Here is a 27,383-nt window from a genome sequence, read left to right on the forward strand (position 1 = left end):
TCTTTATTCCTGTCCTGCCCCTAGGTTCCTCACAACCATTTTTTTTTTAAGATTCCATATATATGTGTTAGCATACGATATTTGTTTTTCTCTTTCTGACTTACTTCACTCTGTATGACAGACTCTAGTTCCATCCACCTCACTGCAAATAACTCAATTTCGTTTCTTTTTATGGCTGAGTAATATTCCATTGTATATATGTGCCACATCTTCTTTATCCATTCATCTGTCAATGAACACTTAAGTTGCTTCCGTGTCCTGGCTGTTGTAAATAGAGCTGCAATGAACATTGTGGTAAATGACTCTTTTTGAATTATAGCTTTCTCAGGGTATATGCCCAGTAGTGGGATTGCTGCAGCCCATCTTCTTTTCCAAGTCTCAGAATGATCTCACCAGGAGAGAATGCAAGTCCATTCCACCACCTGGGAGGGTTCTCTCTGGGCTCCAGGTGGCCTTTGACCCTCAAGCACAGCTCATCTGCAGAGTACAGATGTGTCTGGGTGGATAATTCTGGTGCACACAGGGATCAGGGATTCATGCCACATACTCATTTAGCCAATAAATATTTGGCCAAAAGCACCGATTAGGGAAGGAAACCCAAATAAGACCTTGAATGCAGACAGCCCTGCCCACCATCTACTCAGGAGAGTCTGCCCTGGAGGGAGCATGAGACAGGAAGGTGGCCCTGCCCTTCCTTGGTCTGGATACACTTTCCCTCGGTTTCTCGTACCCTGAGCACCTCCACACACTGACTGACATCCTGGGGCTTGCAGATCTCAAATTTTCATGTAACATGACCCTAGCACAAGCCAGCTACCAAAAACAAAAGGTGGACATTTGGGTCATTTCCACCTTTTGGCTATTGTGAAAAGTGCTGCTATGAACACTCGTGTATAAGTTTCTGTTTGAAAACCTGTTTTTCATTATTTTGGGTAGATGCCCAGGAATTGCTGAGTCATATGGTAATTCTGTGTGTAACTAACTGAGGAACTGCAGCTACTCCACTTCACTTTCCTGCCAGCAGTTTACAAGGGTGCTGATTTCTAACACATCTTCGGATGAATTAAGAAAATGTGGTCCACCTATATGGGAAAAGAGTCTCAAAAAGAGTGGGTATATGTATGTGTATAACTGATTCAATGTGCTGTACAGCAGAAAGTAACACAACATTGTCAATCAACTATACTTCAATAAAAATTTAAAAAAAAGAATATGTGGTCCATCTATACAGTAGACGATTATTCAACCATAAAAAGGAAATGAAACACTGACACAGGCTACAATGTAGAAGAACCTTGAAAACATGATGCTAAACAAAAGACGTCAGGTCCAAAAGGTCACATACTGTATGATTCCATTCATAGGAAATGTCCACAATAGACAAACCCACAGAGACAGAAAGCAGATTGCCAGGAGCTGGGGGGAAGTGAGTATGGGAAGTGACTGCTTAATGGGTAAGGAGTTTCCTTGCAGTGTGATGAGAAACTTCCAGGACGAGATTGTGGTGATATTTGCACAACATTGTAATCTCCTTAATGCCACGGAATTGTATGCTGTCAAAAGGTTATGTGCATTTTACTGAAACCGAAACAACAACAACAAGAAAGAGAGAAGTTCTTTTCTCAGCAAAAAACACCTACGGTGTGCTTTAAGGCCACTTTAAGAGATATTCAGAGGCTATTTCTGCCATGTAATTTTTACCATCCGTGTGGTCTTTCAAACTCAACCCCTGTGCAAGAATCAGCACCCGCTCTGCTCGCTATAGTGACTTTCCAAGAATTAAACGTATTTTTTAAGAATGCAAAGCTAATAATTTCAGAGCTTACAATTCCATGTGGGTGGTTATTCCATAGGAAGGATCCTAGCAAGGCTTTATGAGAATTAGCAATGGCTCCAGATTCAATCCCAGAGAGGTGTGACTCTTGAAAGAGCAAGGAGGCAAAGCTAAAACACCCACCACGGAGAGGCAAAGCAAAACTGGGAACAAGCAGATGCCCTGGCACCCATGATCCACCACGTTGCACATGCAGGTCCAAACAGCAAGGAAGCTGACTGCTGTCTGCTCTCTAAGTGGACAAGTTGTTTTTCTTTACTCTTCTTTCTTTAAGGATGATTTCAAGGGACTCCCCAGGTGGTGCAGTGGTTAAGAATCCGCCTGCCAATGCAGGGGACATGGGTTCGAGCCCTGGTCCGGGAAGATCCCACATGCCGGGGAGCAACTAAGCCCGTGCGCCACAACTACTGAGCCTGAGCTCTAGAGCCCGCGAGCCACAACTGCTGAGCCCTTGTGCCACAACTACTGCAGCTGGTGTGCCTAGAGCCCGTGCTCCGCAACAAGAGAAGCCACCGCAATGAGAAGCCCGCGCACCGCAATGAAGAGTAGCCCCCGCTCGCAGCAACAAGAGAAAGCCCGCGTGCAGCAACGAAGACCCAACGCAGCCAAAAATAAATAAATAAATAAATAATTTTTAAAAAGACCGATTTCAAGCCTATTTACAAATATAGAGACTATGGTAACAAATATCCGTCTATCTGCTGCATAGCTTTGTCACACTTTGATATTTTCCTACATTTGCTGCAGAGCTTAAAAAAACAAAAGCAGGGCTTCCCTGGTGGCGCAGTGGTTGAGAGTCCGCCTGCCGATGCAGGGGACACGGGTTCGTGCCTCGGTCCGGGAAGATCCCACATGCCGCGGAGCGGCTGGGCCCGTGGGCTATGGCCGCTGAGCCTGCGCGTCCGGAGCCTGTGCTCCGCAACGGGAGAGGCCACAACAGTGAGAGGCCCGCGTACCGCAAAAAACAAACAAACAAAAAAACCAGAAAAAAACAAAAGCAAAGGGAATTCCCTGGCCGTCCAGTGGTTAGGACTCCACACTTTCACTGCCCAGTGATCCCTGGTCGGGGAACTAAGATCCAGCAGGCCGTGCAGCACAGCCAACAAAACAAAAAAGAAACAAACAAACAAAACCCCAAAACGAACAACAAACTATCCTTATTGTATTCTCCTTCCTTCCTCCTTAGAGCAGTTAACCCCTATCCGGAATTACATGCTTCTCCCTCTTATGTTGATCTAATGTTATTACGTAGATACTGCTAGGGTTCAAATGCTTGTGTCCCCCCCCCCGCCCCCCAATTTATATGCTGGAATCCTAACCTTCAAGGTGATGGTATTAGAAGGTGAGACCTTTGGGAGATGCTTAGAGGTCATAAGGATGGAGCCCCCATGATGGGATTTGTGCCCATATGATAGAGACCCCAGAGAGGTCCCTCCCCTCTTTCACCATGTGAGGACACTGCAAAAAGTTGCCATCTGTGGGTCAGGAAGTGGACCTCACCAGGTACTGAACCTGCTGGCACCTTGATCTTAGACTTCCAGCCTCCACAACTGGGAGAAATAAATTTCTGTTGTTTATAAGCTACCCAGTGGGTGGTGTTTTCTTAGAGCAGTCCACACGAACAAAGACAGGTACAGTTCCATAGAACCGGGTCTGTCATATTTTCAAACTATGTAAATGACATCATGCTATCAGGATCATTCTGTAACTTGTCTCCTTTCCTCAGTGCAACATTTCCTATGTTAAATCTTTGCCTTTCTAGATTTCAGTGCCCATTCTTGTATGTGCAGTCTTAAATGTTTGCACCAGGGCCTCTGGGACAGTGGTTTTAAACTGAGGGTTGTGACTGTTAATGAGTAGTGACAAGTATTAAAAAAAAAAAAGGGAAATTGAATAGATTAGCACAGAATAGAAAATATCAGAGTCCATAGCATTTAATAGAGAAAACTATTATTTCATGAAACTTTAGTGCTGCTCATGTGTGATTTTTCTGAGTGGCCATGCAAAATCTATTCCTTACTGGGGACTGGAGTAAAAAAATGGGATGCCCAAGCTCCCGGGTCTGTCCTAGCAATGGGATTGCAGCATCCTTGGGTGTACATATCTTCAGCTTTCTACATGTGGCCAAACGGCTTTCTGAAGTGGTTGTACCAACTGGCAAGTTGTCTTTGAGTTTAGAAGTTTCTTAACTTTTGGAAAGGAAAGGAGTTTTTCAGAAGCTTGTCCCTGTCTGTCTTATTTGGGGTTGATGTTCTTCTGGCTTAGTTTTATGGATCTGCTGTTGGTGTTTGGTTGGGGAAACACTCATCTTAAAGTCTTGCCATTTAATTTCTCTGCTGTCAAGAGGCAGGATGAAGTTATTCCTCTTTTTCAAAGAATGATTGAAGTAGAAAATAATGAATGCAAAATGCTGTAGTTAACCATCAGCAGATAAGCTGACGGATCAGCTGTCACTTGGATCTTACTCCAAAGGGAAAGAAAAAGGTATTTAATCATTTTCAAAAACAGCGGTGATGAATTCGATGCACTTTGACGCTGAGTGACTCATTACGATGCACTGTTATTTTCCAGTTAAAAAAGGCGCCTTGCATCTCCCCTTTGATTAAACAGTTGTGAAGCAAGGTCTTTGTTTTCAAGAGCCCACCAGGTCTCCTGAACTGTGTAGACGTACGAACTGTTGGTACTTAGCATGGGGTCAGTTGGAATCTCCTATATCCAGGTGGCAAATTGGTAGACTTTGAACCCGTTTTGTGTGACCTGCTGAATGTTTTTTTTTTTTTCCCCCTTCAATTTGGGCCAGCATTTTAAAAATCAGGAGCTTTGACTGCAAATACACATTTTAGACATCTCTGGAGTAGCGGAAGGTCGGCAACATGGAGTCAGGCTGATATTGGATGAGCACAACTGCTGATGCTGCCTGTGGCCGCTCAGTTTACTGAGCTCTCTTATTCACCACAGTCCTCTCCACTCCCTACTGTCCTCCCAAAACTGGGTAAAAAGCCTGAACCCAGTTCTAATGTGTGTGTATATGGGGATGGATGGTTCCCCCCATCACACCAAGCAGGGCTCCCACACCAGCTGGGTGTCCCTACAATTCAACTCGATTCTGACTCTGTCTACCTGGAGTCAGCATCGCATCCCACAAGACTGCCCTCTCTTCCCCCACTGAGATGCCAACCGCAAGTCCAGGTTGCCACCTGTGCTTCTGAGTGGCCAGCTATACATCGTGAAGGTTCTGACGACCCCCTCCTGGGCTTGATTAATTTGCTAGAGCAGCTCACAGAACTCAGAGGAACTTTTTACTTCCTAAATTACTGGTTGATTATAAAAGGATGTAACTCAGGAACAGCCAGATGGAAGAGATGTGCACAGGGCAAGGAATGCAGACAGGGCATGGAGATTCCATGCCTTGTCTAGGCCACCGTTCTTCCTGAATCTCCACGTGTCCATCAACCCGGAAGCTCTCTGAACCCCATCCTTTTGGGTTTTTATGGAGGCTTCACTACAGAGGCATAATTGATTAAAAATTATTGTCCATTGGCAAGCGATTCAACCTCCAGCTTCTCTTCCCTCCCGGGAGGTCGGGGGGTGGGACTGAAAGTTCCAACCCTCCAATCACACGGTTGGTTGCCCTGGCGACCAGCCAGCATCCTGAGGTGAGTTCCAAAAGTCACCTCACTAACGGAACAAAAGATGCCTTTATTACTCTCATCATTTAGGAAATTCCAAGGGTTTTAGGAGCTCTGTGCCAGGAACAGGGGCAAAGACCAAATAGATCTTTCTTATTATAAATCACAGTATCACCCTGGGGTCAGCTATTAGTTGGCACTTATCATTAAGCACACAGTGGTGTGTTTTTTTTCTTTTGGGAATTATTTCTTTTTTTTTTTAAATGGAAGTAGAGTTGCTTTACAATGTCTGGGCTGTACAGCAAAGTGACTCAGTTACACACAGGCAGACATTCTTTTTTTCATATTCTTTTCCATGATGGTTTATCACAGGATATTGAATATAGTTCCCTGTGCTCTACAGTAGGACCTTGTTGTTTATTCATTCTGTATATAATAGTTTGCATCTGCTGACCCCAACCTCCCACTCCATCCCTCCCCCACCCCCCTCCCCCTTGGCAACCACAAGTCTGTTCTCTATGTCTGTGAGTCTGTTTCTGTTTCGTAGATATGTTCATTGGTGCCGCATTTTAGATTCCGCATTTAAGTGGTATCATATGGTATTTGTCTTTCTCTTTAGGAAATATTTCTTGATATCACCACTTATTAGCTATGTGACCTTGAACAAGTTATTTGAACTCCTGTGCTTCCATTTCCTCAACTTTAGGGAAATTTTTATATCTACTGGTAGGGCTGTCGTGGGATTGAGCTATTTTATCTTTTTAAACTGCTTACAGCAGGGTTTGGCACAGAGGACGTGACCTGTAAGTAATGCAGAATTAATATTATTATATCCACCTCTGGGTCAAGATCAACATAGAAGGTGATGTGCTTTAAAGTAAGTAAGTACCAAAGAATATTCCTGTATGGCTACTATGAAAACAAAAGATTTCCAGGTTGAAAGAAACAATTTAGAACACCCGTTAGAAATAAACCTTTGTACCACTGTGATAAACACACAGAAGTGATGGATGGTGAAAAACGTAATGAACCGATAAAAAGGCCCAGATTTCAAGAGGGTTTCTTTCTAAATGTAGATTAGCTGAGTGCTGCTTTCGGGACCCACACTCGTGTGTTGTATCTGCAGGGGTCTCAGCCTCTGAGGGTGTGTGCTGACCCTTCTGGCGTTGAGACCCCCGCACGCCACCCAGCATCCGGCTGTGACAGAAGCAGCCCCGGTGGGATCTGGAAAGAGTCTCTCAGATCCAGGGACAAGGGAGCTTTTTAGAGGCAGAGAGCCAGGGGTTTGAGAGCAGAGATCTGGGTTCTACTGTGGTGCGTTCATCTGTGACCATCTGTGTGACTTGAGTCAGGTGACAAACTCTCTGAACCTCTTCTGTGAAGTGGGAATCTCCTTGCAGGCTCACTGTGGGGATTAAATAAAGTACAATAGAAAGAACAGCCCAGGCTTTGTAAATGCTCTCTTAACAGTTTCTTCCCTCCGTAGAAATCCACCCTAAGGAGGCTGGCATTAGCAGGTACACACTATTATGTATAAAATAGATAACCAACAAGGTCCTACTACTGTAGAGCACAGGGAATTCTACTTCATATTTTGTAAAAACCTATAAGGGAAAAGAATCTGAAAAAGAATATATATACATATATATATATATGTATCTATAACCGAATCACTTTGCTGTACACCTGAAACTACATGATAGTCTACTATACTTCAATTTAAAAAAATCCACCATAAAGACTTGAATCCAAATGCTGTGTTTTTAAAGATTTTTTCCCCCTCTAACACTGATTGTATTGACCCCAAACACACAATTAGGCAAAAGCAAATGTATCCTTAAGGAGAATTTCAAGGTACGTTTTGTTTTTCTCCCCAGAAGCCCATTTGGATTCCATCTTTACCTGTTTCAAAGGCAACAGCAAATAAAGGAATAGCTTTGCCAGGGGCCTGGACTATGATTTATCAAGGAGCAGAAAAGACAGGAGGTTTAGAAAGTATTCGGGAGAGAAAATTGCTGTGAAACCTGTTGTCCGTGTGCTTTCACTGCCTCTGGGAAGATCGAGCTGGTGATTCTGAAAGAGAGAAGTAGCAGATAGCTGTTTAAATTTCATGGCAGCCAAGGTTCCTAGGATTGGGAATTTGAATAGTACCTATAAACTGGGGATGGTTTTGGGATTTGCCCGCATTGTCTACTGGGAGGTAGATACTCTAGTCATTGAAAATTACAGTCTGTAGAATCAGATCTGGGTTCAAATCTTAGCCCTGTCATTTCCTAGCTGTGTGACCTCAGACAGGTGACTCAGTCTCTCTGTTCCTCAGTTTCTCATCTGTGACATGAGGAAGAGAATAATACTTACTGTGAGGTTTGCTGTGGGGCTAAATGCGATAATTATCTGAAGGTTTTTTTTTTAAAGATTTATTTATTATTTATTTATTTATTTCATTTATTTTTGGCTGTATTGGGTCTTAGTTGTGGCATGCGGGATCATTCGTTACAGCGTGCGTGCAGGCTCTTTCATGCAGTGCACTAGCTTCTCTCTAGTTGTGGTGTGTGGGTTTTTCACTCTCTAGTTGTGGCACGTGGGTTCCAGAGCGCGTGGGCTCTGTAGTTTGTGGTATGTGGGTTCTAGTTGAAGCGCGTGAGCTCAGTAGTTGTGGCACATGGGCTTAGTTGCCCCGCAGCACGTGGGACCTTAGTTCCCCAACCAGGGATCGAACTTGCATCCCCTGCATTGTAAGGCAGATCCTTTACCACTGGACTGCCAGGGAAGTCCCCTAAGTTTTTAGTACAGTGTCTAGAGCAGAGTAAGCCCTCCGTAAGTGATCTCCTTAAAAAGATGAAAGAAGAAGCTCTAGTTAGGAGCAAGGAACAAAGGCTCAATAAGGCACACCACCCCATGTAAGCCGAGACCATGGGAGGGGTTTTTCTCTGTGCCAACTTTTGATCATCATGCATAAAATCACAGTCTATCCTGCAAGTAGGGTTAAGTTTTGGACACAAAAATACATACCTTTCTATGAAATCTCTAGACACTATTTTGACACATGCTGAGTGGGCCAACGAAGATGATCTGGGGGTCAGAGTTGGCCCCTGCTCTCCAATTGCCAACTCTCAAACACTGAGCGATCCCTCTGAGTTGTGCGAAGTAGCCCAAGGGATGGGTGTGGCTGTCCAGTTTCTCCTTATGCTGGGGGGTGGGGAGTACATTCAGATTTTATCTTATAATTACAATCAGGACCAGGAGTCTCTGAGCGGCATTTGTGTGTGATGCGGCTCAAGGCACTTCTGTCTTTTTTTTTTTCTCCAAGGGAGAGAATGGGCTTCTGTTGGTTTCCCTTTTCCTGATCTGTAGCAGGAGACCCAGGCTGCAGTGGATATTGTCCCTTGTTGTTCTAGAGAAATCCACCAGGTCCAGCTGGTGGGTGGAGGGCTGCCTGTAATGTTGAGGTCTGTGGGAGAAACGTTTATGAGTGTCCACGGCTGGAAACTTGCTTTATTTGGTGCAGGGAGAGAGCGTAGGACGACCTCTTTCTCTGTGAACTTCAGTGGAGCGCGAGAACTCCCTGAGGACCTGGTGGGGAAACTGATTTTGTCTCCTCTCTGTGATTACCTGTCGGTCCCGTAAAGACTCCTAAGTGGCAGTTCTGGGATCCCTGGGGGAAGGATTGACTGGACTCCTGCTTTTGGAGAGTTCTGGGGGGCTGGGTAACAATCACTGCTGTGGATACTTTCCCACTCCGTTTCCTTGGGAACAGTTTTCTTAAGATAGAAAGCAAATTTATCTTAAATTGAAATGGAAACATTATAATTAAACATTTACAACCAAAGCAGATTTATAGCTATGGTGGTTACATTTCGCATTGTCAACAGATGCCATTGAAACTAAATAACCCATTGGAACTGTAAGAAAAAAACCCAGTTTTTTCAAAACGTCTGCTAGCGATGGTAGTCTTTATTCTATTTGTTTTCTCTGGTGCCTTAGTGACAATAAAATAGAAGGCAGTCCTGCACCGTGAAATTGAGCTGAATTGGGAAGGGCAAGGCTGGTGAAAGTGTATTTTTTTTCCAGTAATTTATTCAAGTTACCTTCACAGTAACTTGGGAAGGTAACTGTGGCAGGGAAATGTCCTATCTATTTGGGGTCTCTGCTGGGTGGAGGGAAGTGTCATTTTTTCACTTTCAATCTTTTCTCTTTTTTCTCTTAAAGATGAGAATAGGTCATTCATTGACCTCATTTGCATACAAAAGACTTGGGGTCTCTAATAGGACAAAACACTCCTAATTAGTGGAATGACATCTCGCTTTTATACAAGCTTCCTTAGTTTGCATGGAACATTCTTCTTTATTTCACTCCGTGTAGTGTGAAAAGTAATGCAAGGTCATTGTCAGAAAATTGAAACACAGAAGCACAAAGAATCACTGTTACCATATTTTTCTAGTTCCACCTAATGCTCTTATTCTCCGAATTTATTACATTCTGTATAAACGATTTTCTCTCCTGCTTTTCTTGGCTTAAATTTCATCACAGGCATTTACGAATATAGTTGTAAATATTCTGTAAACCTTTCACTAGCTCTGCGCTGTTTCTTCAGATGAATGTTACGTAGTTTGCTTAATTTCTTGAATGGGGCCAGTTAGGTTGTTTCTAAATATTTTTCTGATCTTAATAATTCTTGAAGCTTTGTCCTTTAGCTTATTTTCTTAGGTCCATTTGCAGAAGTGATGGTACTGGATATTGATATTTTAAAGGCTTATTCAAGGCTTTGGAAGACTGCTTCTCTGAAAGTATTAGCTAATACTTGTGATGGTCAGTTTTATGTGTTAACTTGGGACTAGACTATAGTCCCTGGTTGTTCAATCAAGCGCTAATCTAGGTATTTCTGTGAGGTATATTGTAGATGTGCTTGGTGTTCATCATCAGATGACTTTAAATAAAGGAGATGATCCTGGATAATCTGGTGGGCCTGATCTAATCAGTTGAAACACTTCAGGATAACTTTTATTCTGCCTTTGTTAGTATTTTGTTTTATTTTATTTTATTATTATTATTTTTTGCGGTATGTGGGCCTCTCACTGTTGCGGCCTCTCCCGTTGCGGAGCACAGGCTCCGGACGCGCAGGCTCAGCGGCCATGGCTCACGGGCCCAGCCGCTCCGCGGCATGTGGGATCTTCCTGGACCGGGGCACGAACCCATGTCCGCTGCATCGGCAGGCGGACTCTCAACCGCTGCGCCACCAGGGAAGCCCTGTTAGTATTTTACTTAGTAATGTTTGCTATAGATAAATGTTACCTGTTTTTGTTGGAATGCAAATGCCTTTATTTCATTTTTATTCTGGAAGAATGATTTGCTTGGTAGTAGAAATCTAAGTTAGCAGTTATTTTCTGTCAGCACTTTGAATATAGCATGATACCGTCTTCTGGTTTACATTGTTTGTGTTGAGAAGTTACCGTCAGTCTATTTTTACTTTCAAGGCAATCTTTCTTTTTTCTGTGGCTGCTTTTTAAAAAATAAAAAATTCTTGGGCTTCCCTGGTGGCGCAGTGGTTGAGAGTCTGCCTGCCGACGCAGGGGACACGGGTTCGTGCCCCGGTCCGGGAAGATCCCACATGCCGCGGAGCGGCTGGGCCCGTGAGCCATGGCTGCTGAGCCTGCGTGTCCGGAGCCTGTGCTCCGCAACGGGAGAGGCCACAACAGTGAGAGGCCCACGTACTGCAAAAAAAAAAATTCTTGAGGTACAATTCGGATACAATAAAACACACCCACTTTAAATGTACATTTTGTTGAGTTTTGACAAATTTATTCACCCAACTAATAAGTACCACTAGCAAGATGTATAATATTGCGATGACAATGAAAGGTTTCCCTGTGTCATTCCAACCTCCCCCACTCCTGTTCCCAGGCAGCCACTGACCTGCTTTCCATCTCTGTAGCTTAGATTGGCCTTTTCTACAGTTTAATATAGAGGGAAAGATGTGTCTGGCATCTCTTGCTCAGCATAATCTTTTGAGATGTATCCATGATGTTGTGTGTATTAGTACTCCATTCCTTCACCCCTCCCTGGTATAGATACAATTTGTTATCTATTTGCCCATTCATGGACATTTAGGTTGTTTCCAGTTTCACGTTATTATGAATAGAGCTGCCATAAGCATTCATGTACAAATCTTTGTGTGGAAAAATGTTCACCGTTCCCATGGTTAAATAGTCAGGGTCATTGGATCATATGGAAGGTGTATGTTTAATTTCATAACTGCCAAATTGTTTTTCTGAGTGACTGTGTCATTTTATACTTCCAACAGAAGTGTAGGAGAGTTTCAGTTGCTCCTACTCCTTGTCAACTTTTGACACTGTCAGTCTTTAATTTTAGCCATTCTAGTGAGTATATAAGGGTATCTCGTGATTTTATTTACATTTTGCCCTAATAACTAAATATTTTGAGCACCTTTCCCTGTGCTTATTTGGCATTCATGTATCTTCTTTGTTGAAATGTCTGTTGAAATCCTTTGTCCATTAAAAAAAAATCAGGTTGACTGTTTTCTAATTATTAAGTTGTAAGAGCAGTTTTTATATTCTGGATACTAGTGTTTTAGTAGATATAATCAGCAAAATTTTCTTCTGGTCTGTGGCTTCTCTTTTTATTTTCTTACCAATTCCTTTTGTTTTTCGTTTTTTTTTTAAAGTCTTCTAGCCATTGCAAAGCATTTATTTTCTTTCTTTCTTAAAAAAAAAATTTATTTATTTGGCTGCGTCGGGTCTTGGTTGTGGCATGCGGGATCTTCAGTGCAGCATGCGGGATCTTTAGTTGTGGCATGCAGACTCTTAGTTGCAGCATGTAGGATCTAGTTCCCTGACCAGGGATTGAACCTGGGTCCCCTGCATTGGGAGCACGGAGTCTTAGCCATTGGACCACCAGGGAAGTCCTTACCAATGCTTTTTGAAGGACAAAATTTACCAATTTTTAATTTTATGTTTCGTGTTCTTTGTGTCCTATCAGTTGTACCCTGAAGTCATAAGGATTTTGTACTATAGTTCCTGGTAGGAGTTCTATAGTTTTAGGTCTATAATTCATCACAGTTTATTTTTGTGTATAGGAGGTAAAGGCCCAGGTTCTTCTCTTCTTTTCTTTTTCCTTTTTTTCTCTCTCTTGTTTCTCCCTCCCTCTGGCTCTCCTTCCTTCTTCTCTGCCTCTGTCCCTTTCTCCTTTCTTTGCTACCTTTTTTTTTTTTTTCCAGCACATTTATTGAAAACAATTCTTTCCCCATTGGAAGTATCTTGCTACTTTTGTTGAAAATCAATTGACTCTATACCTTTGCAAGTCTATTTCTGGACTCCCCATTTTGTTCCTTGTAGCTATATGTTTATTTGCCTACATTATCTTGATTATTTTGAAACTAGGTAGTGTAAGCTCTTCAACTTTCATCTCTGTTTCAGAATTGTTCTGCTAGTGTAAGTCTTTTGAATTTCAATATAGGTTTTTTTGAGATTGCAGTTTCATGGGTAGATTCCCTAGGCCTCTGCCCCTTTGTGGGCTCTGGACTCCAGTATTTGCCCCAGCCCTGTGAGGCTGTCAGAAGCTCTCAGCCCCTCAGCCGTCTCCTCCAATACTGACAAATGCCCACAGAGGGAATGACACCTCCAGTCCTAGGCTCATTCCTGGCCCTCCGCTGTCTCCTGGATTCTGGTGCAGTAATTCTTCACTTTTTTGTTTGTTTCTCTGATGCCTTCGTTAAGTCATCCTTACATTTTGAGCAGTTTTTATTGTGTCCTCAGGAGGAGAGCTGGTTTGGATTATCCAGGCAACCATTACTGAAAGCAGGGGTCTTCTGGCATGATTCTGTTTTAAAAATTAAGATATAATTGACATATAACATTATATTAGTTTCAAGTGTATCACCTAATGATTTGATATTTGTATATATTGCAAAATGATTACCATAATAATCTAGTTAACATCCATCACCAACAGTTACAAAATTTTGTTTCTCGTGATGAGAACTTTTAAGATCTAATTTCTTAGCAACTTTCAAATATGCAACTCAGTATTATTAACGAAAGTCGCTGTGTTGTACATTACATGCCTATGACTTATTCATTTTATAACTGGAAGTTTGTACCTTTTGATCCCCTTCATCCATTTTGCCCACCCTACTCCCCCACCTCTGACAACTGCTAATCTTTTCTCTGTATCTATGAGCTTGTTTTTGTTTATTTGTTTCTCAGATTCCACATATGAGATCATACAGTACTTGCCTTTCTCTGTCTGACTTATTTCACTCAAGGTCCATCCATGTTCTTGCAAATGGCAGGGTTTTCTCCTCTTACGGCTGGATCATATTCCATTGTATGTATAAACCACATCTTCTTTATCCATTTATCCATCCACGGGCACTTAGGTTGCCTCCGTTTCTTGGCTACTGTGGATATAATGCTGCAGTGAATATGGGGTACCTGTATCTTCGGCTTGATTCTTTTTTTTTTTTGCAGTACACGGGCCTCTCACTGTTGTGGCCTCTCCCGTTGAGGAGCCTGTGCTCCAGAGCGCAGGCTCGGCGGCCATGGCTCACGGGCCCAGCTGCTCCGCGGCATGTGGGATCCTCCCGGACCGGGGCACGAACCCACGTCCCCTGCATTGGCAGGCGGACTCTCAGCCACTGCGCCACCAGGGAAGCCCTCGGCTTGATTCTTTTAACTGTTACAAAAGCGTCAGTCATTTAACCAGTCCTGTATTGGTGGATGTTTAGTTTATAAATTTTCTCTGTTTCCCGTAATGGTGGGTTAATTATGTTTGCACATGTCTCATTACGAACATGTGTTAAGCACTTTTCTAGAAAAAGTTCCAGGAAATGGAAGTGCTAAGTCAGAGGGTTTGCACGTTTTGCATATTTTGAAGCAGCCAATTGGTTTCCAAAATCGCTGTGCTAGTGGGCACCCTCCCAGCAATGTCTGAGAGTTCTCATTTCCCTCCACTTGCCTCGGTGCTTGGTGTTATACAATCTTTAAAGTAATGTCAGTTTGATGAGTGACAGTATCTCCTTATTTCATTTCAGCGACTGTTGGGGAAGTCGAACATCTTTTCATATATGTATTGACCATTTACATTGCCTTTTCTGGGAAATCTCTTTTCATATCATTTGGTTATGCGTTGATTTTTCTTTACTGATTTATAGGTGCTCATTGTGTATTTTGGATATTAATTTTTTATTTATGTATCCAATATTGTCTTTACTTCGTCCTGTCCCTTCACTTTTTGTGAAATCTTCTGTTACATGTGTTTAAAATTTTATGAGAGTCGAATTACCAATCTTATGTTCTATGACTTGGCATTTTATCTCTTACACTAAAATCTTAAAGCTTGTCTCCTATAATTTTCCTAATAATCCTGCTTATTGTTTTGCATCCCAGTGACTTGTGTAGATATACAATCCAATATTAAATGTTGTTGTTGTTATTCACTCACATATTGTGAGCTTTTGCTGCCTGTATTTCGCTTTCAGATTTTGTGGTATGAATTTTAAATGAGAGCATGTGGTGACCTTTTTGTAGGCTGCAAAAGGAGTTGCTTTTCCCATCACATCTTTTCTAGTTTATTTTTCCTCTAATGATGACAAGAAGCCATAGCATAAAATGATGACAGAGCCCTGGGTCGAGCTCCAGGGGAAAACAGGCCGGAATCTTGACCACCACCCGGCTTGCTGTGTGTCTGTCCATATGCACCCGGCTTGCTGTGTGTCTGTCCATATGCACCAGTATTTTCTCTCTTGGGGCCTCAATTTTCTCTACCTTAAAATGAGAGTGTTAAGTCTGCAATCTCGAAATTCTTTTCCAGCTCTCCTATTTTTGCTAGGTTGGCCATAAAGTCCATTCAGGTTTTTCCGTAACATCTTATGGATGTTATATATAATATATACAATACAATACTAGCATGATGAAGCTGATTCTTTTAAAAGACTTGTATCAGTGTTGCTTAAGGCCTTTGGCCTGAAAATAAATTATACATTGAAAACCAGGGGCAATCAGATAAAATAAAATAAAGCTAAAACAAACATTGAAAACCTTCTCTAGCGTAGTTCTTTCCCAAAGGTCACATACAGTAGATTAGTCTGCTTAGAGACCTTCCATGAAACATTTGGAATACGTTGGGAAAATACGTTTGGAAAATGCCTCATACTGTATTCTCTATTCGTATTCTACTCTTGGAGATTCCAAATGCACATTAGCTTCTTAAACTCTGCCAGTTGATGGGGGCAGGTGACCGTCACCAAACCCCGGACAATGCAGGAATTCTCAGCCTGGTATGTGCAGACCCCGCTTGCCTTGGCCAATCACACTGCCCTTTGGGGTTGTCCCTGTCTTGTTAATTACTGTTTGGGCAGCTTGTCCTAATCCCCTACCCTCGGAACAGGGCCAGGCCTGACAGAAGACATCTCTTGTCCTTGCTGAATTTACTATTGTTTCGCTTCTGCACATGGCTCTGGAGAGCTGAATGGAGCTTTCAAGTAGGGCTTGTTTGAACAGAGATTTCTGGGTTCTGGCTTGGACCCACCTAGGCTGACTGTGCCCTGGGGAGAATGCCAAATTTGCATTTTCAGAAACAGGCAGCACAGTTATGATGATGACAAGTTTACAGTTAAGAAGCACTGCGGTCTAACTCTGATGTGGCTTCTGAAATCAAACAATAGGTGTCCGATAGGATCCTGGCGTTGAATTCACTGCCCCTCTTCTTCCTGGCTCAGTTTTCCACCATGAGCCTATTCAAGGCAGCAGTTGTTCAGAAAAATGGCAGAAGGAGATGTCTGCATAAAACAGAAGTGTGTGTGTGTGTGTGTGTGTGTGTGTGTGTGTGTGTGCGTGTGCACGCGCGCGCACGCATGCGTGTGATGTTCCTGGTCATTCCCAGCGCCCCACGGGATGTGAAGGTGATCGGGTGAGGAATCCCTCTGTTTTGAAGCCAAATGCCAGCAGATAGCTTGGCCTCTTCATGAATTTAAGATCGTTCATATAGGCATTTTGCAAAGATAGAGCTGACACGGTAAACATCTTGCCGAAGGCATAAAAGAGAAAACATTTCTGTCATCCAGAAATCAGCATATTTATCTCTTAGGAAAACATTTACAAATATAGTGGTAAGGAGACAGAATCCATTCCATTCTGTGGGATCTTGTTAAACTTCTCAGTGTGTTGACTCTGCGTTTGAACACTTTCCTATTTCCTTTGCTGTTTTTCTCGTTAAGTGGATCTGGCGTCTTCTTTGATGCTTATTTTCAATGACAATGGAGACTGAAATATCCCTAGGTTAAGAAGTGAAATTTTAAATGCCATGCGCTGGTACTTTTCCTCCCCGCTCTGTGAAGCTAATAAGAGAACTTTCAACGTGGGTCTTAAAAATGAGTCTACGCTGAATTGGACTCATTAAAAACTGAAAAGACACCTCACCATCCAAGGCCCTCCAGCAGTCTGAACAGAAGGTGCTCTATGTATTAAAAGAAGAAATAAGCAGTTTGAGTTGAAGAGACCGCGACAAACAGCCATTGGTGATTCAAGGGAATTCTGGACTGATTCCTAATTGGGGGGTCGGGGTCGGGGAGAGTCTGGAGCGCTGTGGAGGCGAGTGCACATTTCAGGAGTGGGGACAATGGGGTAGAAGGAAATTGGAGGGATGGAGGGAGAGAGAATAAAGACCCGGCTGGGAGAGAGAAAAGGAGAGGAAACTTGAGAGCCCTGAACACTGGTGGTCAGCGCTGTCTTGGGAACGGAGGCCTTGGTGGAGAGACAGGAACAGAATGCTCTCAAGGATAAAGCCTGGCACTTCGGGACATCTGTGGGAATCACAGCTTGCACGTAGCGACTAAAGTAAATCAGATTTGAAATGGTGCCCAGTTCAGGAAGGCACAGAAGACTCTCCGAAAGGGCTTGAGAGAGATTTGCAAGGATATGGGGGTGCCAGGAGGTTTGAATAAGAAAGAAAAACACTGGGGGTGGGATGAATTGGGAGGTTGGGATTGACATAGAGACACTACTATGAATAAAATAGATAACTAATGAGAACCTGCTGTGTAGCACAGGGAACTCTACTAGGTGTTCTGTGGTGACCTAATGGGAAGGAAATCTAAAAAAGAGGGGATATATGTATACGTATAGCTGATTCACTCTGCTCCACAGCAGAAACTTACGTAGCATTGTAAAGCAACTATACTCCAATAAAATTAATAAACAAAGCAAAACGAAACAAAACATAATAGCTATCGGACATTGAGCAAATCAATCTCCTTAAGCTCCAGTGTTTACATCAGTAAAATTAAGGTAACAGTAATACTTTTTATACAGGATTTTGTAAGAATTTAATGAGAGAGTGCATGTGAAAGGGTCTGGCACGTTATATATTCTCGATGAATAATGTTAGCTATTACTGTTACTACTAATAGTAATACACGCTATCGTAAATCCTTAAAATGCAAAAGGCAGATTTGTTGACCTCTGGCAATAAAGAAGGGAGAAGCTGGGAAAAAAAATACTAATCAAAGAAAGAATATGTGTGTTGGTGTGTGTGTGTGTTTTTGAAACGGTGTCCTTATTCTTTCTTGACTTTATTTTCTGAGTTTCCTGAAAAGGCCAGCGGACCAGATGGCTTCCATATGTGGTTTTTGCCTGGGATAGATCGTTTTCGGGGGTTTGCGGAATTCTTTATTTTAAAGAAAGGAATCTGAAGGTGTGTGTGGTCACTCCTGTAGTTCATCAGAAATATGATCGCACCTCCAGCCCCTGTGGTCAGGTAGAGCCACATGACCATTTCTGGCCAATGAGTTGTGAGTGGCGGCGTGTGTAATTCACATGTAATTTCATGCCGGAGCATTTATTTACTGCTGTGGAACTTTCCGGAACTCTTTCCCAGGGGATTGGTTCTGGAGTCAAATGACAGGCAATAGACCAGGGATCAACACACTTTTTCTATAAAGGGCTAGGTAGTAAATATTTTTCGCTTTGCACAGTGTGCAGAAAAGCAGTAAGCAAGTGAGTACGCCATGTTCTGATAGCCCTTCAGTTTACGAAAGCCGGAGGCTGGCCGAATTTGGCCCGTGGGCCTCAGTTTGCTGATCTGCAGAGTAGCGCACCCAGCCGGTCCCTGCCAGGCCTGTCACATGAGCAATAAACTAATTTTTTCAGCCACTCTCAGTTCTGGGGTGGTTTGTGGCCTCTGCGTACCTAGACTGATAGAAGGTGAAATGAGGTCAATTTCTGGTTTATAAAAGTGAGGCAGCTTTCCTGGGAAGATGGTCAGGGTGAATCCCCAGACCGTGTCAGTTAAATCTGCATTTATTGATCGCCAGCTGTGTGCTCCCAACTGTTCTGATGCTTCTAAAACTGTTCCCAGGGAACAGTCAAAAAAGGAGTCCTGGGCTTCCCTGGTGGCGCAGTGGTCGAGAGTCCGCCTGCCGATGCAGGGGACGTGGGTTCGTGCCCCGGTCCGAGAAGATCCCACATGCCGCAGAGCGGCTGGGCCCGTGAGCCATGGCTGCTGAGCCTGCGCGTCCGGAGCCTGTGCTCCACAACGGGAGGGGCCACAGCAGTGAGAGGCCCGCGTACAGCAAAAAAAAAAAAAGAGGTGGCCTTATGAAAAGGATCTGAGAGCGGGGGTCCTGACAGGCCTGTGGGGATGATGGGGGTAGAGATTTTTTTTTTTAAGTTCTTGCATGCACATTAAAAAAATACATATTTATTTATTAAGGCTGTACCGGGTCTTAGTTGCTGCACGGGGGATCTTCCTTGTGGCATGCCGGCGGATCTTAGTTGTGGCACGCATGCGGGATCTAGTTCCCTGACTAGAGATCGAACCTGGGTCCCCTGCATTGGGAGCGTGGAGTCTTACCCACTGGACCACGAGGGAAGTCCCAAGGTAAAGATTTTTATTTGTTTTCCAGTCTACCTTGCTACTGCGCTCTCCTGTGAGCCTCTCCTGGGTCTCGTGTCTGTTTCAGCCACGCCATCCGTCACGCTGCGTCCTCTTGTGTTTATTTTCGCATCTCCCCCATACAATCTCTCTGTGCTCCTCCAAGGAGGGAACGCTGCCTTATTCATCTCTGTGTCCTCGGAGGCTGTCGCTTCGGAAATTCCTGTGGACCCTCAAATCCTGCGCCTGAACTTCTGGAATTTTACTTATAATTTCGGTAGCAGAATCCACGGAATTTCGAATTCCCACTTAAAACCTCTGCTCTGTTGGCTGGAGAACCTCTTTCCAAAGCGCACCCTACTCCACTTCCTTTACGATCGCCTCTTTTTCTCATCTCGGAGACACATCCTCGGCCCACGGTGCTCCCTCCCCTACACCGGCTGGCGGGTTTGGGCTGGGACGTGCCCTTGTGCAGGCTGCCCTTCTGAAGTTCATGCCCGTTTTGTGACTCGGAGGGGACTTTTTATTCTCTCGCTTGATAATAAAGCTGCGTGTACACAGTGGCGAGAGGCTGAGAGGCGGGGGAGCTGCCAGGAACTGTGTCCTTTGCTCCCACCCTCTCGTCATGTTCTTCGCGGGGGTTCACCCGTCTCTCCCTCAAGACTGTCTTTTTCCTTCTGATTTTGCTTGGCTTGAACATTTGCTTTCAGACTTGGTTTGCTGATGTAATGCTACCACTTTGGGTCCTGTGTGGGGTGGAAGATGGATCAGTGCCCCGTGCTCTGAGCTGGAGTTGGGGCCTGCTTTCTGGGGTTCCCTGATGTCCGTATCAGAGCCTGCTTCTGCTGCTCACGGGGGCCTGATCCAGTTCGGCCAGAATGTGAGCATTTAGTGTGTGCGGGATCCTGGCAGGGCTCCGGGGATCTGAAACAGGCGGTTCCTGCTCTCCAAGTGTTCGCAATCCTGAGAGGACAGGCAGGCGCACACAGCCCACCAGGCGTCCTGCAGCTGGTGACGTACGCCAGAGGAGGGTTAGAGAGAGGTGGGGACAGTCAGTTTGACTGGGGAGAGGATCTTACAGGTGATGGTGGAGCTGCCAGGGGCTCTCCTAGGGCAAGCCTAGAGGAGGAGCATCCTGGGGCAAAGGGAGAGGTTGGGCCGAGGCCCTCGGGTATGCATGTCCAGGTGAGCCTGGATCAGAGGCCCTCGGGTGTGCACATCCAGGTGAGCCTGGGCAGAGGCCCTCGAGTGTGCGTGTCCAGGTGAGCCTGGATCAGAGGCCCTCGGGTGTGCGTGTCCAGGTGAGCCTGGATCAGAGGCCCTCGGGTGTGCACATTCAGGTGAGCCTGGATCAGGGGCCCTCGGGTGTGCGTGTCCAGGTGAGCTGGATCAGTGGCCCTCGGGTGTGCATGTCCAGGTGAGCCTGGATCAGAGGCCCTCGGGTGTGCACGTCCAGGTGAGCCTGGGCAGAGGCCCTCGGGTGTGCGTGTCCAGGTGAGCCTGCATCAGAGGCCCTCGGGTGCGCACGTCCAGGTGAGCCTGGATCAGAGGCCCTCGGGTGCACACGTCCAGGTGAGCCTGGATCAGAGACCCTTGGGTGCGCACGTCCAGGTGAGCCTGGATCAGAGGCCCTTGGGTATGCGTGTCCAGGTGAGCCTGGATCAGAGGCCCTTGCATGCGCACATTCAGGTGAGCCTGGATCAGGGGCCCTCGGGTGTGCGTGTCCAGGTGAGCCTGGATCAGGGGCCCTCGGGTGTGCACGTCCAGGTGAGCCTGGATCAGTGGCCCTCAGGTGTGCATGTCCAGGTGAGCCTGGATCAGTGGCCCTCAGGTGTGCACGTCCAGGTGAGCCTGGATCAGGGGCCCTCGGGTGTGCGTGTCCAGGTGAGCTTGGATCAGAAACCCTTGGGTGCGCACGTCCAGGTGAGCCTGGATCAGTGGCCCTCAGGTGTGCACGTCCAGGTGAGCCTGGATCAGTGGCCCTCAGGTGTGCACGTCCAGGTGAGCCTGGATCAGTGGCCCTCAGGTGTGCATGTCCAGGTGAGCCTGGATCAGGGGCCCTCGGGTGTGCGTGTCCAGGTGAGCCTGGATCAGAGGCCCTCGGGTGTGCATGTCCAGGTGAGCCTGGATCAGAGGCCCGCGGGTGTGCGTGTCCAGGTGAGCCTGGATCAGGGGCCCTCGGGTGTGCGTGTCCAGGTGAGCCTGGATCAGAAACCCTTGGGTGCGCACGTCCGGGTGAGCCTGGATCAGAGGCCCTCGGATGTGTGTGTCCGGGTGAGCCTGGATCAGTGGCCCTCGGGTGTGCGTGTCCAGGTGAGCCTGGATCAGAGGCCCTCGGGTGTGCGTGTCCAGGTGAGCCTGGATCAGAGGCCCTTGCATGCGCACGTCCAGGTGAGCCTGGATCAGTGGCCCTCGGGTGTGCGTGTCCAGGTGAGCCTGGATCAGAGACCCTTGGGTGCGCACGTCCAGGTGAGCCTGGATCAGAGGCCCTTGCATGCGCACATCCAGGTGAGCCTGGTTCAGGGGCCCTCGGGTGTGCACAGGCAGGCACGTGCAATGGCAGGAGCAGGGACTGCCTCCAGACAGGCAGGTGGGGATGAGGTGACCTGAGTGCCCTCCTAATGGAGAGCAAGGCCGCTGTGAGCAGGGGTTGGGTGGGGATGAGCACAGCTGTGGTGTGACGGGTGTGTCTCAGGACGATGCCGCTGGTGGGGCCGGAAGAATGAGAGGCAGAGGCCTGCTGTGATGTAACGTCAGTGAGATTGACGAGCGGGAGGGAGGAGGGCAGAGATTCCAGGGCGGAGTCTGGCTGGAAGCAGCAGGAGCCGGGACAGATTCCATGTGGCCGACCGGAGCGGAGCAGGAGGCCGAGGTGTTGAAATGTGGGCCTGGAGGAAAGCTCTGGTTCACGTGTATTTATTTTCAAGGGTTGCTCATGGCCTGTGACCATGGTGGCGTCACTGGCTGTACTTACCCTCCCTCTGCAAACAGCTGAAACCTGGCCAGAAGACATGAAACGACTGCTTTCAGACATGAAACCTGTGATCTACGAGGGAAGGAAACAAAGGCGGCTGCGACCCCAGGAAGCCAGCCAGGGTCACTTGGTTTGGGTGGGACCTTGCAGGGACTGGGGAGCTGTGAGCTACATAATTCCTGGAGACTCTTCAGGGCTGGGGGTCGGTCATGTTCGGAGCAGCTGGGTGGAAATCGGGGCATGGACTGTGCCAGGAGCACGGCCCCTGGAGGTGAGACGTATGTTCAAAGAGTCAGCTGTCGGGGGTGCCCACCTCTAAGGATGGCTGGCCTGGGAACCCTGATGGAAGCAGGTCCTGCCCTGAATTGCTGTCGCACTGAGTAGCATCATTGCGATGACCCATGTGGACGCTGGGAATGGAAGGACCAACAAAAAGAGGAGCGTGGTGTCCTGTTCACAAAGCCACCCAGTGGGAGGATCATCGCTCACCCGGCTGTTCTTATCTTCTTTCTGCGCCCTAACACCCCCGTGTACAGACGAGGCCAGGTATGGAGTCATGCATGTTTACATTATCTGCACACTCAAAGGTCCCACCAGCGATTGATGTCATAAGTATGTTGCCTTACAGCTCAGTCTGGGTGTGGTCCCAGCATCTTCTCAGGACCTCAGCATCTGTCCATTGCACAGTCCCTTCCAGAACACCCATCAATCTTTTGCCTACGTGGAGACAGCGAGGTCTCCTCAGGCTTGGGCTGGTTACTACTTTCGGTGGGACCATGCAGATTAACACAGGCTGCCGGGAAGACTGCCTCTTAGTTCCAATGCAGGGACCCTCTTCTGCATCTCGGGAAACACCAACTGTGTTCTTGGCTCAAGTCACCTTGGAGGTCGTGGGAGTCTCAGTTCTCGGCAGCCTCCAACTCCGCTGTTATCCCGTCTGCTGGTCCCAGGGTCTTGCTGACCAAGGCACATCTTTCTAAAACTACTGAGAACGCATCTTAATTTTTCTCATTGAACCAAACACATCATCTCTACTCCAGCTGGATCCATCTCCTTCCTGAACCGTGGGAGTATCACGTTAAGTGTTTCTCTCTTTTTGAGTCGGGGGCCATTTCTCTGTTCTCAAGCCATAGCCCAGAGTCAAGTGGTGAAATAAAACTGAGTCCATCTGAGACCCCAGATGTCAGTGCATGTTATTGACACTGGATTTGAAGGGAAACCACTTCTTTTGAGGACTAGCTACTGACCTCATAGGTGAGGAGCTGGAAAATGTTCATGAAATCTAATCTCAGCCCTTCTTTGTCATCTTTTAATTCTACTCTTTCTGAAGATGATGGACCATCATCCTTGTAGCTTTTCATTTTGGAAGTTCTTAAGAAGCTCTTTAAAATTCAGCTCCTCCCAGAAACTTATCTTTGTCTTCTATTTTCCCACATCTCCTGTGTTTTTCATTAATGAAGCAAAGGGAAGGGGCGTGGGTCTCTCCCCAGTGGAACCATCTGAGTTATGAGTCTGTTTATTGCAAAGGGCTTCCTTAATCATTTGAATGATAAAGGCCATCAAGAAGGTGATCTTATTGAGAAATAATATCAAAGTTAGATGAGAATGTTCGCCGGGGGAGGTGCTGACTACACCCAAGACAGCAAAGCTGGGAGGTTCTGGAAACTTCTTCAAGTAGGGCATCTCCTGTTGACTGTTTCAAAAGAAGATGCACTTCTGGATTTGATGGGAAGCATCTCAGTTTTCAAATGATGACATTATTTTATTTTACTATTTTAATTTTATTATTTTTTATAGCCACATCATGGGATAGCTCGTGGGATCTTAGATCCCCAACCAGGGATCGAACCTGGGCCCCCTGCAGTGAAAGTGCTGAGTCCCAACCACTGGACCGCCAGAGAATTCCCCAAATGATGACACTTTAAAAGCACCACGAAGGGCAGCACATCTTTGGACCAGTTTATAAACTTTGTAAGTGGCCCTCTTCCATTGTCTGCTGAAGGTTCTTTTGACTTTATGTTTTTTTCTCTCCAGAACCTCAGAACTCAGCCTAAATCTTCCATCCAAGTAGGGCATTCCTTTCAGGCTGTGCCTGACATCTGTTTTACCCCACTGGTCTCACCAAGTCAGGAAAATTGCTCCCCTGCCCCTTCCTCTTGCTTTGATCCCACTACCTTCCTCTGTGCTCTTCTTCTTCTTTTTTTTTTCTAGTGACAGAGACATCAATGGTTTAATGGATAGGGAGATCTTACATGTCTGAAGCAAGGTCCTGGAGCAACACAGCCCTGTGTACAGCAGATGTCGGGCAGGACATGGCAGCAGTCTTTTCTCTGTGCTATTCTTCAGGTCTCCAGCAGGTCCTCCTCTTCTACCCTTCTACCCTTCTACCCATCTACCATTCAAAGGCCATCCCAGTTCCAACATCTTCTGAGAAACCCTCTTCAACTGGATTTTGAATTCATTTTGCCCCGATTCTGTGCATGAAGTGGTTTGTTGGAAAATATACTGGTCTCAGGGTCCCTAGCTTCATTGGCATTTTACGGGAGGCTCTCCTCAAGCAACAGAGACCCAACTGTAATGTCTTAATCTGTAAAGGAAACAAATTAGCTCATATAATAAGAAAATCCAAGGGGACCCCTGACGTCAGGCACAGCTGGATCTAGGTGCTATAATAATACCAGCAGGAGTCTGTTTCTCCGTCTTCTGGATTTCTCTAGGTTTTGTTAATTTCCATTGGGGTGACAAGATGGCCCAGAGCAGCTCTAGGCTTTCACCCTCTCAGCAGTGCAGTCTTTTCACCATGGATACTCCTCTTTCCCCGTGGTTGCAACAGAAATCTCAACTTGTGTTTCATTGGCCCAACCTGAGTCATGTGTCCATCTCTGAACCAATCACTGTGACCAATGAAATGGAGCACACTGATTGGCCTGGCCTGCGTCCCATGACGACCCCTGGAATTTCAGATGAACCTAGGGCCATCTGAGCCACAAGGACTAAAAGTGTGGCGTGCGTTTTTCTACTGTTATCAGAAAACAGGAAATAGACGCTAGGTTGGCTCAAATCATATACGTCTGCTACACTTGGATCTCCAACAAAATCAGAAAATTCAGAATTTGTAAGCCAGGACTCTTAGCCAGTTTTATCCCTAAGTAGATAGTAATCCAGTTCTTTATTAAAGTAAGCGAATACATAACTATTTTTGTTTTTATTCGCTGTGTGATGTGCTTGGTCGTGTCTGTCTGTGCTGAACAGGCAGAAAGGGACAGCTTCTGATGAGCCTGGCAGTGAAGCTGGATTCTCAAGAATTACCCAGATAATTAAGTATAATTATGAGAAGTGCTGTTAAAGGAGAAACGTTAGGAACTTCAGAGTGTAAAACAGGGAAGTCTGGTAGAGTCGAGGGGTGATGGCTTTCTTGAAGAGGGGACCTCACACTGAGACCTGAACGGTAAGTTGGTGTCACCTAAGTGAAATGGTGGGCGGGTTGGGGGATGGGTGTTGTTTCCACATGCTTGTTAAACCCAGAATGGATACTGACATATCTAGCGGCATGGGTTAAACTTCTATAAAGACTTTTTTTTTTTGTGTGGTACTCGGGCCTCTCACTGTTGTGGCCTCTCCCGTTGCGGAGCACAGGCTCCGGACGCACAGGCTCAGCGGCCATGGCTCACGGGCCTCCGCTCCGCGGCACGTGGGATCTTCCCAGACCCGGGCACGAACCCGCGTCCCCTGCATCGGCAGGCGGACTCTCAACCACTGCGCCACCAGGGAAGCCCCTATAAAGACTTCTTAATAAAAAAAAAGCTGCTTTGAATTTTCTGAGGATGATTGTTACCACCTTACAAACTTGGCTGTCCTTTTTCTGGAGGTAAAATTGGTTGATCCCCTATCAGCAGCCGGTGAACTTTGGGTCTATATAATTATGTTGGTCTTTTTGGTCTTTTTGAACCATCCACAAAGCCTCGTGCCCAGCAGCCACAGCCCATGTGAAAAGCTGACTAGCCAAGCTTAGGGATGACATTTGGCCCCAAGAATGAAGTTTCCCGCTAGAAAGCTAACGGGTCCCCAGGATGCTGGAACGTTCAGCCTTAGTCTTGAAATGCTCATAATCCAGTGATTCCAACTTAAAGTTTGCAGGGTCAGAACTGATCTCCCCAGGGCTTCCCCGGTGGCGCAGTGGTTGAGAGTCCGCCTGCCGATGCAGGGGACACGGGTTCGTGCCCCGGTCCGGGAAGATCCCACATGCCGCAGAGCGGCTGGGCCCGTGAGCCATGGCCGCTGAGCCTGCGTGTCCGGAGCCTGTGCTCCGCAACGGGAGAGGACACAACAGTGAGAGGCCCGCGTACCGCAAAAAAAAAAAAAGAATTGATCTCCCCAATATTAAGTACACTAAAAGCATTGGACATCTCCTTCTGAGCTAAAGCTTCCATCTGATAACATTTCCAATCCTCTCCTGGCCCAGACTACTTAATTCAAATCTTACTTGTGAGCCAATGGGTTTTCATTAGTGGCAGGATATTTTTAAAGTGCGATTTTCATCGTGCTGTTAGCCGACCCTCCCTGGAGACTGGAGTGGTCGCGGGGCTACATCCTTGGGGATAAAATATCGCCACAATAGATCGGATGTTGATGGGCTGGGCTCAGAGGGTCACGTGCATTTCAGGATCACATTTCTTCTCCCTTTTCTAAGATAAACACTCTGTTAGTTGTTCATAGATTTCCCCCTCTTTGTGCTGATGACGTCTCACGTTTTTGATGTATAAAATCAATGTTATTTCTCTTGCATTTTCTCTATCTACGATTGTGATTGCCTACACTGACTGTCCTTGGAAACCCATGAGTGTGCACTTGAAGGAAATGAGCAAGTGAATTATCCAGCCACTTTACAGCAGGGTCCTCGCCATCTCAACCCGCTCTGGTTTGAAAGGAAGCCCTGGAGCCACAGCTCACCTCGAGCTTCTCTCTGCTGGGAGGGAAAGAATTAGAAGGATGGTAAATGGAGGGTGATTTCTTCCTCTCCTGTGTGGTCCCGGAAAGTCACTCAATATCTGTCCATTTG

At 46.0% G+C, this 27,383-nt stretch overlaps 1 protein-coding gene across 1 annotated transcript in view; it reads left to right on the top strand.

Annotated features, from left to right (window-relative positions):
• The window catches only part of TMEM132B (transmembrane protein 132B), a 382,508-nt gene that overhangs the window by 219,437 nt on the left and 135,688 nt on the right, over positions 1–27,383 (top strand). The gene's annotated exons all lie outside the window — the stretch shown is intronic.

Source organism: Stenella coeruleoalba, assembly GCF_951394435.1.
Source record: "Stenella coeruleoalba genome assembly, chromosome: 14".
NCBI lineage: Eukaryota > Metazoa > Chordata > Mammalia > Artiodactyla > Delphinidae > Stenella > Stenella coeruleoalba.